We start from the raw sequence: 16,996 nt of genomic DNA, 5'->3' as shown, positions 1-16,996 counted from the left end.
TGCTCACTAATCTTTTAAGTGTATGCTTTCACCTGGAGAAAATTGTTATGTCTATTGCTGAATGTTACTACTATTACTCTTCCTGTCACTTCCTGTTTCCATGCCAAGTTAACCTATGAATCCCTAAAACCCTATATTACACATATATCTATATACATAAAACTGAGAATATGTGTCTGTCTGTCTGTCTGTCTGTCTATAAGTGTGAATCCCTAAAACTTGAAAAGTACTCAACCGATTTCATTCAAATTTTGCACATGCATTACTTAGGATCCATAGAAATTCATGGTCCCCAAAAAATTTCAACTTCTTGCTTAATGCAGGCCTGGAGCAATCTTTTAGGCCGGTTCGGTAATACATGTCAAATGTGAATATTGTTTCACTTTTATTGTTTCACTTTTAATTCTAATGCGATAACACTAAGTTCAAAAATACACATTTACCGTTCAATTACCAGTTAATAAATATCACAACAGTTACAAGGTTGCAAGGTATTTACAGTTACATATTAACCCTTAAATTAACATTTAATATGTGCTTAGAATATATATATTAAGAAATTTATTTATAATAAATATTGTGGCATTTACCATTAAATTAGCAGTTCATAAATTGTTTTCTATTCAGTTAATCCATATATATATATATATATATATATATATAATCATAAATATATAGGGGTCAGCATGAGTTGCTTCAGCAACATACTGAAAATTTAGAAATAGCAGTCAAAGAACTACTGATTCTAAACTACAATTTTTTCTCTAACGGATGGCGATATTTATGGCACACATAGAACAAAAATATATATATATATATATATATATATATATATAAAATTCTAATCACGAAACGTCGTACATGATTAACTAAAGGCAGGTTTGCTTTCATTTATTTTTCCTCTGTTGTTCTATGTGAGCCATGAATATCACTATTCGTTGGAGACTTAATTGTAGTTAGAATTAGTAGTTTTAACTGCTATTTCTAAATTTTCAGTATGTTGATGAAGCAACTTCTGCTGATCCCTATATGTTTATAATTATAAATGTTTTACCGATAAAGCTTTTTTGCATACTGAACTAGTTGGCAAAATTGTTAATTATTAATTTATTAATTAATTAACAATTCCCTACCCTATGTATATATATATATATATATATATATATATATATATATATATATATATAAACTATGCCATTTTAATCCCAAGCAACACCAGGTATCTGCTAGTATATATGAAAAGAGTACTAAAATATGGGATTCAGATAATCATGCATCTATCATAGTAAACTCCTCCTATGGACTTGGCTATCAGTTCACATTGTAATTGATTACAAGGTAGTTTGATGTAAAGTTTGCATGTATAGGCGCAGGAGTGGCTGTGTGGTAAGTAGCTTGCTTACCAACCACATGGTTCGGGTTCATTCCCACTGCGTGGCACCTTGGGCAAGGCCGACCAAAGCCTTGTGAGTGGATTTGGTAGACGGAAACTGAAAGAAGCCCGTCGTATATATGTATATATATATGTATGCATGTGTCTGTGTTTGTGTGTCTGTGTTTGTCCCCCCAGCATCGCTTGACAACCAATGGTGGTGTGTTTACGTCCCCGTAACTTAGCGGTTCGGCAAAAGAGACCGATAGAATAAGTGCTAGGCTTCTAAAGAATAAGTCCTGGGGTCAATTTGTTTGGTTAAAAGGCAGTGTTCCAGCATGGCCGCAGTCAAATGACTGAAGCAAGTAAAAGAGTAAGTAAAAATCCAGAAAATATGAATTATAAATTATTCTGTTAATATATAAAACATAAAGTCAAGAATATGACAAGTGAATATAGATGTAACCATGAAGATCTGATGAGTTAGCTTTCTTTATTTACAATAATTTGCAAGTTCACAATTGTATTGTATAATGCCAAGCAAGTATTTTCTTAATGTAAACATGTACTTATAATTTCTTGTATATTGAAATTAATACTACACACAAAAGATTACAAAATGGCTGTAACTTTCTGGACATCACAGCTCTAAATGAAACAAGACTCGCATTGAAAAACAGAAATAATTAAAAGAGGGAAAGAGATATCTATATTTTGATAAAAGTCTAATTGTATCTCATCTAACTCTATCCTTACCAATGAGGAACTTCTGCACAGTCACTCACTTTGCTAGAAATAGCAGCCAAATTTCCCTCAAGTCTCACCTTACTTCAAAAAAATGGTAAGAAATCAACAAAATCATGCATTGAACAATGTATTCTGGGGTACACAGTACCTGAAAAGACAAAGGCATTTGACCTGCTAAAAATAGCTGTCAAACTTCATTTACTACCCTGTGACAGAAAAATAAAACTGGCTGTATGCTATGGCTGAGATGTTTTTTTATCCATAGACCTGCTAGATCATGGCTGAGCAACTTCGTTCTACCTATTTTTATCTTTTTTTTTTTACTTGCTTCAATCATTGGACTATAGCCATGTTGGGACACCACCTTGTACAGTTTACTCAAGCAAATCAATCCTGGTACTTATTTCTTTAGGTCAGGTACTTATTCTATCAGTCTCTCTTTTGCCAAACTGCAAAGTTACAAAGATGTAAACAAACCAACACTAGTTGTCAAATGTTTTGTATGGGGGAATAAACAAACACATACATGCACGACAGGCTTCCATGCAGTTTCCATCTACCAAATTCACTCACAGGCTTTGGTTAGCCTAGGCCTACCATTGAAGACACTTTCCCCAAGGTGCTGCACAGTAAGGACAGAACCTGAAACTATGTGAAAGTGAGCCTCTTAGCTACACAGCCATGCCCTATAAAATAATAAATTTGTTTATTAATTTCTCTTCCTAAATTACCAGGTTGATTAGTGTGAGACTCATAATCATTTCTGCTTTCCAGTGAACTGTCTTTTATAACAGTTGATAGTTGCTGACACATCAATTGCTAATATAACTTGCTTTACAATGATTTGCTAAGCAAGGGGCCAATGACTGTTGCCTTTCCCTATCTTCACATCTTTAATCTTGTCTTGTAATGTTTGTTCCTAATTAGTATACAAACTTTGTCTGATGTCTACAGCTGGTCTCTTTGGTTGCCCAGATAGGGATGTGTGTGTATACATACATATATACACATACTCACATGCATACAGATGTGTAGATACAGCATACAAGACACACAAGCTTGCCCCATACACACTATTAAAAAGGCATAAAGTAAGTTGTCCAGATTTATCAATTCTTGTTTACCTAACAAGTTACCTGCCAACAAGTTGAATGTTGTATTTAATGAGCCAAATTACATAGATGAACTTATCCAGTAAAATATTTTTTGCTGCTTAGATAAATATTGTGTGTACTTTAAAGTTTCTCTTAGATTAACTTTTCTTCCTGTATTAGGCAATGCTTTTTTTGTGAGGTGGGGAGGTGCTAGTTCTTTAACAAATAGTATTAATTATACTTAATTGATTGGAATAATTTAATAAGCTCAGTTAAAACCCTGTTGTGGAAATACAGAGAAATTCTCCCAAAATAACCTGTAATTTAAAAGTTTATATGTCTGTTGTAAGTTAGATATTAGAGGCTGAAAAATAAAGAATTATAGAAATTTGATTGTTCTATTATGTATGAAGTCTTAGGCATTCAAAATTTTGTGTGGGCCAGAAATATGTTTCAACTCCTAATAAATCAACAAATTTATATATCATATAGAAGGAACAGGTGGATTTGGCTGTAACAAAATTAACTCTTGATAGCTGTACATAGTGATACACTTATGTGTATTCATATAAAGTCTCTTTTATGTATGTTCTAAGCTGGCAGAATCATTAGCACATTGGACATAATGTTTTGCAACAAATATTCTGACTCCTTATATTCAGAGTTCAAATACCACTGAGGCTGATTTTATCTTTCACCTTTTCAGGGTCAATTAAATACTACTCAAATACTGAGGCCAATTGTGATTGACCGACCACATTACTTCAAAATCACTGGTTTTTTGTCAAAATTTGAAACCATTATTATGATAATTATATTGGAAAAGTTCAATTTAAGTTAGTTTGTGGAGGATTTCTTTTAGCACATCTTCAGATCTATGCTTATAAACTATTGGAATGGACTAAGTAGTTTCTTGTCATCTCACAGTTATCATTTTTACCTGTAAGTTTATTTATTGCACCATTTTATAACACTAAAACATGAAATTATCAACTGGTTACTATATATACTACAATAGTATCCAGAAACAAAATGCAAAACATAACTTTTTTTAAACCTCAATCTATCTCAGCATATTTATTTCATTAGCTTCTTCCATCTTCTAAATAGTTTCCCTAATGAAGGATTAATGTTTTGAATCCATTATCACACCTCCAAATCATATTACGCATGGCTGAGTTGTAACCAGATGTGAATATTTCTTCTTAAAGTTCAGCCAGTCCTTTTAAATTATCTAGCTACTCTGTGTGCTAAACAGCAATTCAAACACTGACTAATATTCTACATGATGTCAGTGACTCTAAGGTAGGTTTTTTTTTAATTATAATAATAGTTTTGTTAGTTAAACAACTCTGTCAAGCCTAGCTGTTTATGTGATCAGTTGTGATTTTTTTTTTTTTTTTTTTTTCCAAAGTTTTGCTCATCTTTTTAATTTAAATATAAAGCCACTATACACACCAAACAGCAATCCAAACACTGACCAGCCTTCTACTTCGTGTCAATGACTGAGATAACTTTTTATTACAATGATAGAATTTTTGTTTGCTAAACAACTCTGACAAGCTTGGCTGTGTATGTGTTACTAAGAATATGTTTTGCTCTCAGTAACATGAGCAATGCTAAAATTCATAAAACTTCTCTACATATTATTATTCTACTTGGATTAAAATAACATATGATTCTGCCACTATTTATATCTTAGAAGCAATTAAACTCATTCTCAAAGTAATCAGTTTCATAATCACTTTTGCTGATGCAGACCTTCTTGTACAATTTGCAAATTGCAAATATTTATGAACATATATTTTACATCCTAAAAAAACTACTGTTTTTCTTTTTTTATAGTCATTAAAGACTTTATTCTGATTATTATAAAGTGCATTCTTTTCCAGTACATTTTTTCCATATTTATTCAGAAAAAATGTACAATCTTATTTTGTTAACATCTTTGCTGAATTTGAAAATTACTACCATTCTCTGTTTCTTGTTTCTTTATTGCCCACAAGGGGCTAAACATAGAGGGGACAAACAAGGACAGACAAAGGGGTTAAGTCGATTGCATCGACCCTAGTGCGTAACTGGTACTTAATTTATCAACCCTGAAAGGATGAAAGGCAAAGTCGACCTCAGCGGAATTTGAACTCAGGACGTAACAGCAGACAAAATACCACTAAACATTTCGCCTGGCGCGCTAACGTTTCTGCCAACTCACCTGTTTCTATCTTACACTATATAACCACCTCTTACAATTACAGCTTTATCATGTTGCTCTCAGTTGTTTTCCATGTATGTCTTGTATCGACTGTGTTGTCTTTCATACAATTTTTAATGCCTCTCTCACAGTGAAATGATACAGAATATGAATTCAATATAACATTTTCATTCACAAAATCCATAAAGTAATTCTCTCACCAGTTTTTGTGGTTTTATCTGAGTTAACTGTAACCAAAGCTCCATCGTTGTTCAGTAATCTCAGGTCAGCCTTGACCAAGTAGACCCATAATTAAGGATGTCCCAGCTATGAATTTCTTATTCTTTATGTAGGACTATATTATCCAACATATCCTATTTTACCTTTTAAATGATAAGGTGTGGTTTGAGAGAGAGATTTGGCTTCTATTTCTAGCAGATTAAGTAACTGCATAGACATCTTCAATACTTTGTATTTTCATTAAATGAAGGTTAACATATCTTAATGCTGTTAATCTAGGAACATTTTTTTATCAAGTTCACTCAGCTGAGAAAAATGAGTTGTACCAGTATTTCAAAGGGCCTGCCTTATCACATTCTGTGTCTGCTGGATCTCCCTGAGAATTAGATTAAGTGTATGCATGTCTGTGGAGTGCTCAGCCACTTAGGTGTTAATTTCACAAGCTGGCTGTTCTGTTGATTGGATCAACTGCAACCCTTGTCATTGTAACCAATGGAGTGCCAGAAAAATCAAATCAATAATTATTAATCCAGTATGATTGAGCATACATGTACATATATGAATATTCTTACACTGACATTTTTTTGAACATTTTTTTACTAATTTTACTTGATGGTCAACTTCCTGAGTCTCACTCTTATGAGTATTAGAAGGTTACTAAAATAAATAAAAGCCAAGTATTATTAAAAAAAAAGAATTAAATGAAATAAATTTCCTAAAAGATATGTAAGAGTTTAAATGATTATTGGATGATTCATTACTTCCTTTTGTGAACTATTAAGATTCTAAAAAAATTTTATGTGTATTATAATAATGTAAGTTAAAGTTTTACTAACACTTTAACCTAAAACTTTGACTAAACTGGTTGTTTGTTATTTCTGTATTCGATTGTTTTATAAAGCAATAACTATTTCAATGACAATCACTTCCTTTCATATGAAGGTTGCTCAGACTCAGTCAGTAATAGATTAATTATATAATTACGTTTTCAGTTACTATATTAATTTATAAAAGATTACCTTACAAGATCATTTAATTTGTTTTTTGTATTTTTTTATTTATAGCATTTAAGAAAACCAAAAGCAAATCTGTGATCAAAGATGTTATCACCATTATCAACCCATCTTTCCTTCAAGCAGTGGCTTACATTATCTAACATCCTTTCTTTTTGAAGATAATAGTGTAATTTAATAGAGATTTGGCTGCTATTTCTAGCTAGTCAGACAATCACATTGAGGCTCTTGTTGGTTCATTTATTGCATGCACATTTTAGTGCTGAGGAATTTCTAGTGCTTGGGCAATGTTGAGTGAATGGCTACCAAGAATACATGAGAACAGTAAATAAATATTGCTTCCAATGCTGTCACTAAGTTCAAAGAAGTGTTTCACTCATCAAGTGCAGAAATTGCAACTCTCTATGAACTACAACTCTTAGTTTGTTGTGACTGAAAAAAAGAGTTTGGAGAACTTCTGCTTCTGTTAAGATAAATATTTTCTTTTTATACTCAAGGCTAACTGCTATGGTATGTGCTAAAAGTTCTGTGCTAGGTAGTACTGAAATATAGAAAGTAAGGGACAGATCTACAGTGACTGTAAAACAATGTTATATGTATAGTTGTCAAATACATAGGAGGAGAGGCAAACTAAACTTTAGGTAGTTTAATGTATTAGAGATTAGAATTATCTGATGCTATCAGCTGGTGATTTGAATGGTGGATGGACTGATTACATGATAGTAGATGACAGCCACAAGGGTATGCCAAAGATATTAAGTATCATACGAGTGGAACAGGCCTAGAATTTGATGGAAAAAAATGTTATTTATAAAATAGAGTAAATTTGACAACCTATTAAACCCATCTTGTTTGACAAAAGAAAGAACAGACTGGCAATTTAATTATGAGATGACAATCTTATTGTAAACATAATTTTTTCTTTTTTTTTTCTCTTTTTTTAGGGAATATGTTCATACATTCCAACTCATATTTATTTTTGTCTTGAATAATTATTTTTTGTCAATAATTAACAAAGATATGCAATATATAATTTTTGCTTCAAAGTAAGATATAAATACAGAAGTTAATGCTGTTAGGAGATTGACCACATTATCATATATCAAAATTAATTTATGTTCTGGATCAAACATACACATCTAAACCTACCTGACTGAATGACTATAACATTTACTTAGCAATAAAATGAGTCAAAACTGAGAAAACAAATGCCTCAATAATAGATATTCATTGGAGTCATCAACTGTTACAGCACATCACTACATCCAAACAGCTATATAATCACAATCTTATGATATCAGGCTGAGTAAAAACTAAGCAATGTTTTGAAACATGTAATTCATAACAATATATTTCAGCGGTAATTTTATTCATCAAAGTAAGTATCATTACAGTCAACACATTTTTGCTGAGTTACAAGTTTGTTTATTCCAGTAACATAAAAATCTGGAGTTCTGGAGCTGATGAGCTCTTTGAATGCACTTTCACCATCGGTTTGATTTTTGAACTCCTTCTCTTGCAGGAAACCATGTAGGTGCTTGAAAAAGTGGTAGTGTGTTAGAGAAAGGTCTGGGGAATAAGCTGGGTGGGAAAGAACTTCATAGCCAAGTTCCCTCAACTTCTGGAGCATCATTAGTGAAATATGTGATCAAGCATTGTCATGAAGAATGATTGGCCCTCTTCTGCTGGCTGGTCTGGGATGGAGGAGTACCAGTTTTTCATTCCTTTTGGCAATTTCTTAGCAGTATATTTCTGCAGTAATGGTTTTCTGGATTTTAAGAAGTTATAGTGGATTAGTCCAGCAGTACACCATAAACTTCTATTTAAAGAGCTCGGGTTTAGGGAAGGTTTTTAGTGCTTCATTTTGGGTCAACCACTGTGAAGTACATTTTTATTATTGCACAGAATCCACTTTTCATCGCGAGTTACAATATGGTCAAGAAATAAATCAGTCTGGTTACAGAGAAGGGATGACAAGCAAATTTCATATCTGTGCATTTTCTGATTTTCATTCAAATCACATGGTACCAATTTGTAAAGCATTTTTCATTTTCCAATTGCATACAAATGGTTCAGGCAGTTTTCTGGCTAACTTGAAGTTCTTTTACCAGTTCTCGAGTGGCTTTACGTGGATCTTTCTCAGTGGCGGTCTTTAATTGACCGTCATCAATGACAGATGGGTGTCCATACGCTCACGATCTTCAAGGCTCAGGTCTCCACTGCAAAATCGTTTAAACCATTTTTGAGCTGACCATTCACTGGTCATTTCCTCACCTAACATTTCTTTGATATCATGAGCAGTTTCAGCTGCTTTACGTTCTTTTTTGAAGTTGAATAGCAAAATTGCTCAAATATCGTTCTTTGACAGTTCCATTTCAGATGATTATAACAGTGGTGAAAAAAATTCAATGTTAATTCATTGATGCATTTGGGCAAGTCTGTGTCTGTATTAGCAGACAATTGCAAAAAAAAAAAAAAAAAAAACATTTTAAACTCTGCAAAAATCCAGTACAAATTCTTCATGTTTCAAAACATTATTTACTTTTTACTCAACCTGATATATTCATGCTAGCATATCTAAAGTTCATTAAAACTCTGCAATATCAAAGTTGGATCACCTTTCCTTCTTTTAAGTTTATTTAGAGGGGAAGAGGTAGTTACCATTATTTTAATAGGACTACCGATATTATTTTATGAAAACTGTTAGTTAACCTTCACCTTTGCTTAGAACACTCCAAATCAGGCCCAAATTCTCCCTCTCTCTCTTTCTCTCACACACACACTCACTCACTCACCCTCACTCACACACACACACACACACACACACACAGTGGTTCTCAGGCTAAGAAATTTTATTCCACTCCAAAAGAATATTATAGAAATATAATTATTTCTTCACCATGGTGTTGGATAGTTTAAAACCATCTTAAATTCACTAGATATTGCAGGCATGGCAGTGTAGTTACGAAGTTTGCATCCCAATTACATAGTTTCAGGTTCAATCCCATTGTGCGGCACCTTAGGCAAGAGTCTTCTACTACAGCTCCAGACTGAGCAAAATCTTGTGAATGGATTTGGTAGACAGAAACTGAAAAAAGCCTGCTCTGTGTGTCAATGTTTATCTCTCCTTGTCGTCACATCATTTATTTCCAGTATTGTGCAAGAACACGTCTGGCCATGAGGAAAAATTACCTTGCTTGGAAACAGGTGAGGGTTGGCAACAGGAAAGGCACCTGGCCATAGAAAATCTTCCTCAACAAACACTGTCTAAACTATGGAAGCATGGAATGGTGGGTGCTGAAATGAAGACTAATTTGTCTTCCCCCTTTGTCAATTCTTACGATTCTCTCTTTGAAAAACACTGCATTAGGTGATCAAATCTTATTTCATAAATGGAAGCAATTTCTAAGAAATCACATTATCAAAGGACATTTTGTGAGGTGAAACTTGATGGACAATATGAAACATCAGAATGTCCAATAATGGCTCCATAAAATCTTTTAGATTAATTTTTGTATTATATTTTATTTTCAGTTTTTTATCTTTTCTATTTTCCATATCTTTTAACCCTTTCCTATGCAGTTGGCACCTCATTCTGAGTTAATGATTTCAAAGTTTTGGCACAAGGCCAGCAATTTTGTGGACGAGAATGAGTTGATTATATTGACCTCAGTGCTCAACTGGTACTTATTTTATCAACTGCAAAAGGATGAAAGGCAAAATCAACCTCAGCAGAATTTGAACTTAGAACCTAAAGAAAGACAAAATGCTGCTAAGCATTTTGCCTGGCATGCCCCATTCTAAATTATTACCTCATTCTAAATTATTAACCTGCTCCAGTTTTCTAATTTAGATTATGCGATGGCATTCCATAGAGAATGAATGGAGAAGTTTCAGTTACTGATTGGTTGTCACTAATTTATCTGATTTGAAATATTTTCAAAAATTATGTAGAAGGAGCATTGATACTTCATAGATTATAATACAGCCTGTATTTTGAGTGTGAGGGAATGATACTTGATAGCTTTTCTTCCTGTATTGTATTAGTTATTAATCCTTCAATATCATGTTGAATGTTTCTACATCTTCTATTGGTAAATAACTGGTTTCTTATAGCAGCAGTTCCATTTCTGACTTAAAGTTTGCAAAGTTTCTCTGCTGTTCAGTGGCATGCAAATTTTGGTGTAGATGAAAATGTTTGAAATGTGACTCCAGATGAGGGTGCTTAATTACAAATACCAATAATAGCAGTTTTTGTATCCCGTGAAGTATGGGGGAAAATATGCCTGAAGCCTCTAACTAGTAGGGGGATCTTGCCTACAAAATGGTCTCATTATACTTGTAATATACTTGTATAAATTTTGTTATTGCTATTTTGATGCATAAATTTACATATCTTTCAGAACATTCTTTCATTACATTAACCCTTTTGTTACCATATTTCTGTTAAAACACTCTGCCTTTGTTTAAGTTTGTTTTTATTAAGCTGATGTTTGGAACATAAATTGCCATGAGATTTTGATGACAGGTTTTAATTTATATCACTTCAAAATACAGAGTTTGCATCAAAGAACAAGTTGTTTCAGGCAGGTTGATATCAAAAGGATTAGTGATTTTGGCATTACTTCATTTCCTGGTCCACATGAAAATGTTTACCTTGTCAAAAGTGAAAGTGAAATTTTGTTTTGGTTTAAAAAAGTATTTTCCAAGAAAATGAATTATTAAAGATTCCATATTTCCCTTAAACAAATGAAATTATGAAGGAACACAAGTATACAGTAATGATAGCAATATATATGGTGGACAAGAATGCTGGTTAAATACTGTAAAGCATCCAGTCTGATGCAAGCATGCTGAATCATCGTTATTTAACAGCTGTTTTCCATGCTGGCATAGGTTGGATAGTTTGACCAGAGCTGTTAATGTCAGGGGCCACACCAAGCTCCATTGTCTGTTCTAGCATGGTTTCTGTAGCTGGATGTCCTTCCTAATGCCAGTTACTCCACAAAGTGTACTTGATGCTTCTTATGTGGCACCAACACTGGTGGCAACTTTGCTTTAGCGGATGGGTCTTCACTATGGAATTGTGAAAATCTGAGTTTATATGGCATTATGCTCTTCCTAATGATTGATCGTAAACAATTACTTGAAAATATTAGGTTTGTTTATACTTTGTTTTTAAAAAAAAAAATCTGCTTTTCTCTCATTTAAACATTTACACTGTCTAAGTTCAACATTTCTCTTGTTTTTTTATAAAGAAAAGCATTTTTTTCACATACGAATACATTGTGTGGCAGGTAGAGTAATATTGTATTTTACTTGTTTCTTTACTTGTTTCAGTCATTAGATTGCAGCCATGCTAGGATCCCACCTTGAAGTTTAGTTGAACAAATTGACCCCAGTATTTATTTATTTTAAACCTGGTACTGATTCTATCTCTATCAGTCTCTTTTTGTCAAACTGCTAAGTTATGGGGATGTAAACAAGCCAACACTGATTGTCAAGTAGTGGTGGGGTACAAACAAAGACACACAAATGATAGGCTTCTTTCAGTTTCCATCTACCAAATCCACTCACAAGGCTTTGGTTAGCCTGGGCTATAATAGAACACACTTGCCCAAGGTTCCACACAGTAAAACTGAACCTGGAACCATATGGTTGGAAAGCAAACTTCTTACCACACAGCCACACCTGTAAAGAAATCGTAACTATTTTACTAGCTGGTATTTTCTTATATAAGACAATGATAAAATTTTTATCTGTCAAAATCTTGGTGTTTATTTATGGAGAAGTCAGAGCAAAATTCCAATAACCGGGTTCAAAAGGAGCATTGTACATGCTAAATACACATATGTTCAGTCAAAATGTGTAACATTGTGAGCTGAAGTTGAAAAATAGATTAACTGAGGTTAATTTTGCAATTAGAATGCAAAAACAAACTTCCTTGAAGGGTGTTTAAAATCTAAAAGCTACAGGGAGAGGAGATAACTCTAATAACATTAAGCAGCCTAAATTCTTTGGAATTAAAAACAATGCAGTTAGGAGAGAGTTTTGTCCATAAAGTCAGCTGCTGAAAGTCTGTAGCTGTTTTGATCTTATTAGATCTCATCAATAAGACATATTTACCTCTATTGGCTAAACTTAGAAGCGCGCGCGTGTGTGTCTCTGTGTGTGTGTGTGTGTGTGTCTAAGAGAGAGAGAATGTGGGTATGTACAATGACACTGATTATGAATATCAGTAACAGGACTAATGAAGGTGGTGAGCTGGCAGAATTGTTAGTATGCCAGGCAAAATGCTTAGCAGCATTTCATCCATCTGTATGTTCTGAGTTTAAATTCCAGCTGTCAGCTTTGCCTTTCATCCTCCCAGGGTCAATAAAATAATTTCCAGTAGAGGGCTGGAGTCAGTGTAATTGACTACCCCCCCCCCCCCGCCCTGAACTTACTGGCCTTGTGCTAAAATTTGAAACCAATAACAGGACCAAAGGAAAATACTCTAAGGAAGTGTCCTGCATGCTAAATACAAATATGGTAAAGTCTCAAACATGTAATATGAGTTGAGACACTTATCAACTGAGCATGTTTAAAATCTTGGATCAGCCAATAGTCACTAGAGTTAACTTTTTGGCTTGTTTCTAGATTTGAAATGGTAGAGGGAAATTTTATCTCTTAATTGCAATAATCTAATCACTTTTTCAATTCAATAACAAGAAAGCATGTCACTAATGAGAGACCAGAAATGTCAGTTTATATCAAAAGCATTAAAAGTTGTGATAGCCTTGATACTTTGAGTATTTTAAATAATTACTTGTTAATTTCCATTCAGTTTGATGACTGCCACTCTTTTCCCCAACACTAAATCTTTATTTTGATGGGCTGTCGTAGAATGAAATAACTTGCTGAAGGGCACAACAGTGCTTGTTATGATAGAAGAGTATATTTATTAGCTGAGAGGTACTTTATACAATTATCTGTTGTTAAAGAAGTTGAATAAATTAATGCCATCACTGTGAATTGAAATTGCACTCTCTTGAACTTCAGAAACCTAATACTTCAATTCATAATGCTATGCTGTGAAAGGAAGTGATTGAAACCCATTTGAATATCAAATGTTCTGTCAAAGAATACTGTATTTTAAATGCTGCTTTATTCATATGTTTAGTCTGTGTGCTAGATAAGAATAATGTAATAGCATTATTATATTTTGTTTTAAAGCTAATCTGCTGCATAGACAATACTTGTACCATTTTCAGACCCTTTTAGACAAGAATAACTTGTTAGTGCAGCTAATGTTTTGTTTTAATTCTTCCCAGTTACAATTTGAAGGTTATACATGGGACAGCAAGTATTCCAGGGTATACATTTCTTGGTGGGAATGATTGGGCTCTGCTGCACAAAGATAGATCATGGTTGGTAAACTCTGTAAATTGATTGGAATCTGGTTGTTCTAATCAACAGTAGACAAGAGCTGTCAATGTCATGTAATGCATGGGAAAAATAAATCAAACATTATCAAGTATTCTTCAACAACTAGATGAATGCATGTATGCTTGCATCATGTTTTCTTCTATTTTTTACTTGTTTCAGTCATTGAACTATATCCATCCTGGGGCACCACCCTGACATGGTTTGGATTTTTTTTTTTTAGTCAAACAAATTGACCCCAGTACTTTTCTTTTCTAAGTCTAGTACTTACTTGGTCTGCCCCTTTTGTTGAACTGCTAACTTGCAGGGATGTAACCAAACCAACACCAGCTGAAAAGCAGTGGCAGGAGGACAAATGCAACATGTATGGTAAGACATGGGCTTCTTTCAGTTTCTTTCTACCAAAACCACACACAAGACTTTGGTCAGCCCAGGGCTATAGCAGAAGACACTTGCCCAAAGTGCCATGCAGAGGGACTGAACCCAGAACTGTGTGATTGGGAAGCAAGCTTCTTACCAACAGCCATGCCTGCACCTATAAGAAATAATTCTTTAGTTGTCATTGCTTATCTTTTTGTTAATAGCAAAGCTGAACTGTTAACAGATTTGAATTTAAGTCTATTGTATGGAGAAAAATCCTGTTATGATTTTTTTTTTTTAGTTTTTGACTTATATAAAATTTCTTGTAAAAGTACGTAAATCAGCTAAAAAATAAATATAAAGCTAATGATTGTTACAAAGCTCTCTGCTATAAAATGCTGAAAAAAGAGAAATTTAATTTCATTCCAGGCTTGTTTATTTACTTGTAGTGACAACAATACTATTTTGCAATGTTTTTAAAATTTTGTTTTGCATGAATTATATTAAACTTGAGATAGCAATAATGATGATGATGTTGATAATGATATAAATTATGGCATTTGGCAGTTGCACTAGTTTTGCTGCCTACTAGCACTTTTTCTGTGCTTAAAATTGTATGCTAAGAGGTTTTGTTTCCAATCCAATCGTTTCAACTTCAGTGTTTCGAAACTTCCAGTTATGAGAGAAAGAGTTCATTGAGTATGAAATGTGGTTCCTTGGAGATGTAACAGAGAAAATGGGTAAATTTTGCCTTGCAGCATAATTTGTAGATTTAAAAAATAAGATCAGAATGACCAATCTAACAGTCTCACTAATTATAGTGATTTATAATTATTTTCTCATGTTTACTTCTTGGTGTTTGCTTATCTACAAATTAAAGTCTTAAAGACAAATTGTTATCAGTTAAGTAAAAGATTAATTTACGGGTGTTATTTAGTATATAATGCTTGGTGGTTTATTTCTTACTAATTAAAAATTTTACTTCTCACTTATGAAAGTAATCTGATAGTGTCATTAGATTATTTTTAAGCCATTGAATTTTTTCAATGTAGATAGTTTTTAACTATGAAAATGACACATATAGAAGCTAAAGTAGGACATTCATTTAGTTTGTAAAGCGTTAAACATTTTTTCAAATAACCTTTTCTAGCAACTGATGTTTACTCTTCTAATCATATGATTGGTCTGCTCTTTAATCACCTTATTTTGCTATGGTGTCTGTTAGAAACACCATGTGGTGCCAGAATATTTGAAACCAATGTTTGCTCTTCTTGATAACCACATGACTGGTTTGCCTTTAATCACCTCATTTTGCTATGATGTCAGCTCGAAACACTATCAAGCAGTGCCAGAATATTTTTCCTGTAAAAACAGTTATTGTATGCATCCTGTTATGCGTATCAGACTGTTTGATCCACATTGCTTGATCTTCCAACTTAGACCCTGCTTACCATGTCTGCTTGGCTGAGGATTCAACTGGGTTGACTGCTTGTGTTAGTTGACCACATGCCATGTGGTCAGAGCAGATAAGGAGTACCTCATGAAGATGGGGACTGACTGGAACTGTGCTCGATGGATTGCCCAGTAAGACCCAGGAATATACAAATGGTGATGCAGCAGTGAGCTGCAATGGCACATACTCCCATACCTAACCTGGCCTTCAATATAACTAAAAACAGAATAGTAATTTATCTCAAGAAATTAATTAATTCTAAGAGTATATAATATAAAATCTGATAGTACAAGAGAAAGACAGGTTGGACTATTATGTGTTGCAATGTCAAATAGATGATGTGTTAAAAAGTGTGAATTTTTATCAACTCATTAATATTGTTCTGTAAAAGTCAAGCAAGGTGCAGTTATTCCCATCTGAACATTAGGTACCACTGAACACAAGGTTGTTGTTATTTCAAGACAGCTCTGATCGAAGGCAGCCCAACCATGGCAATTCCATTTTTTATCTAGCATAGTATTTCTGAACACAAATGGACTAGCTTTCCTTAATATGGTAAGATCTAAGAGAAATTTGGCTACTGTTATTTGCAGATAAAATTATCTTATCACTCCCTCGGTTGTTTGATTAATTACCTGTTTCAACTTGTATATAGCCCTTATTGCTCTGGTTTCTCTTCTTGTCAAAGCTATCTTTTTCATGTTCTGCCAAGTTAGAGATAGTACACCTACAGTAAAGAGGATTTCTGTTGTGGAAAACAAACCTTTGGACTTATATACAATTCTGTCAGTAACTGCCTGCATGCAAGTTTACTGACATAAAAATAAATAAATAAATAAATCAGGTATCAGCTTGTTGATGTTTTCTTGTTGGCTGTCATTTGTTGAAATTAATTAAACCTTGAAGATTTCATGTTACCCTTTCAGCCTGTTAATGGTATCTGTAAAAAAAAAACATCTCAATTAAATAATTTTCCTGGTATCAACTCGTAAACTAGATAGATGAGACATGTTCAAAATAAAATACCAAATAAACCTTTGTGGGTTATCAAATGTATACAATTGGTTGTATGTGTGAGATTGATGGTGAAGTGGTAAAGAG

This window comes from Octopus bimaculoides, chromosome 2, assembly GCF_046866305.1.
Source record: "Octopus bimaculoides isolate indiv1 chromosome 2, ASM4686630v1, whole genome shotgun sequence".
NCBI lineage: Eukaryota > Metazoa > Mollusca > Cephalopoda > Octopoda > Octopodidae > Octopus > Octopus bimaculoides.
Note: the sequence above shows the minus strand (reverse complement) of the source record.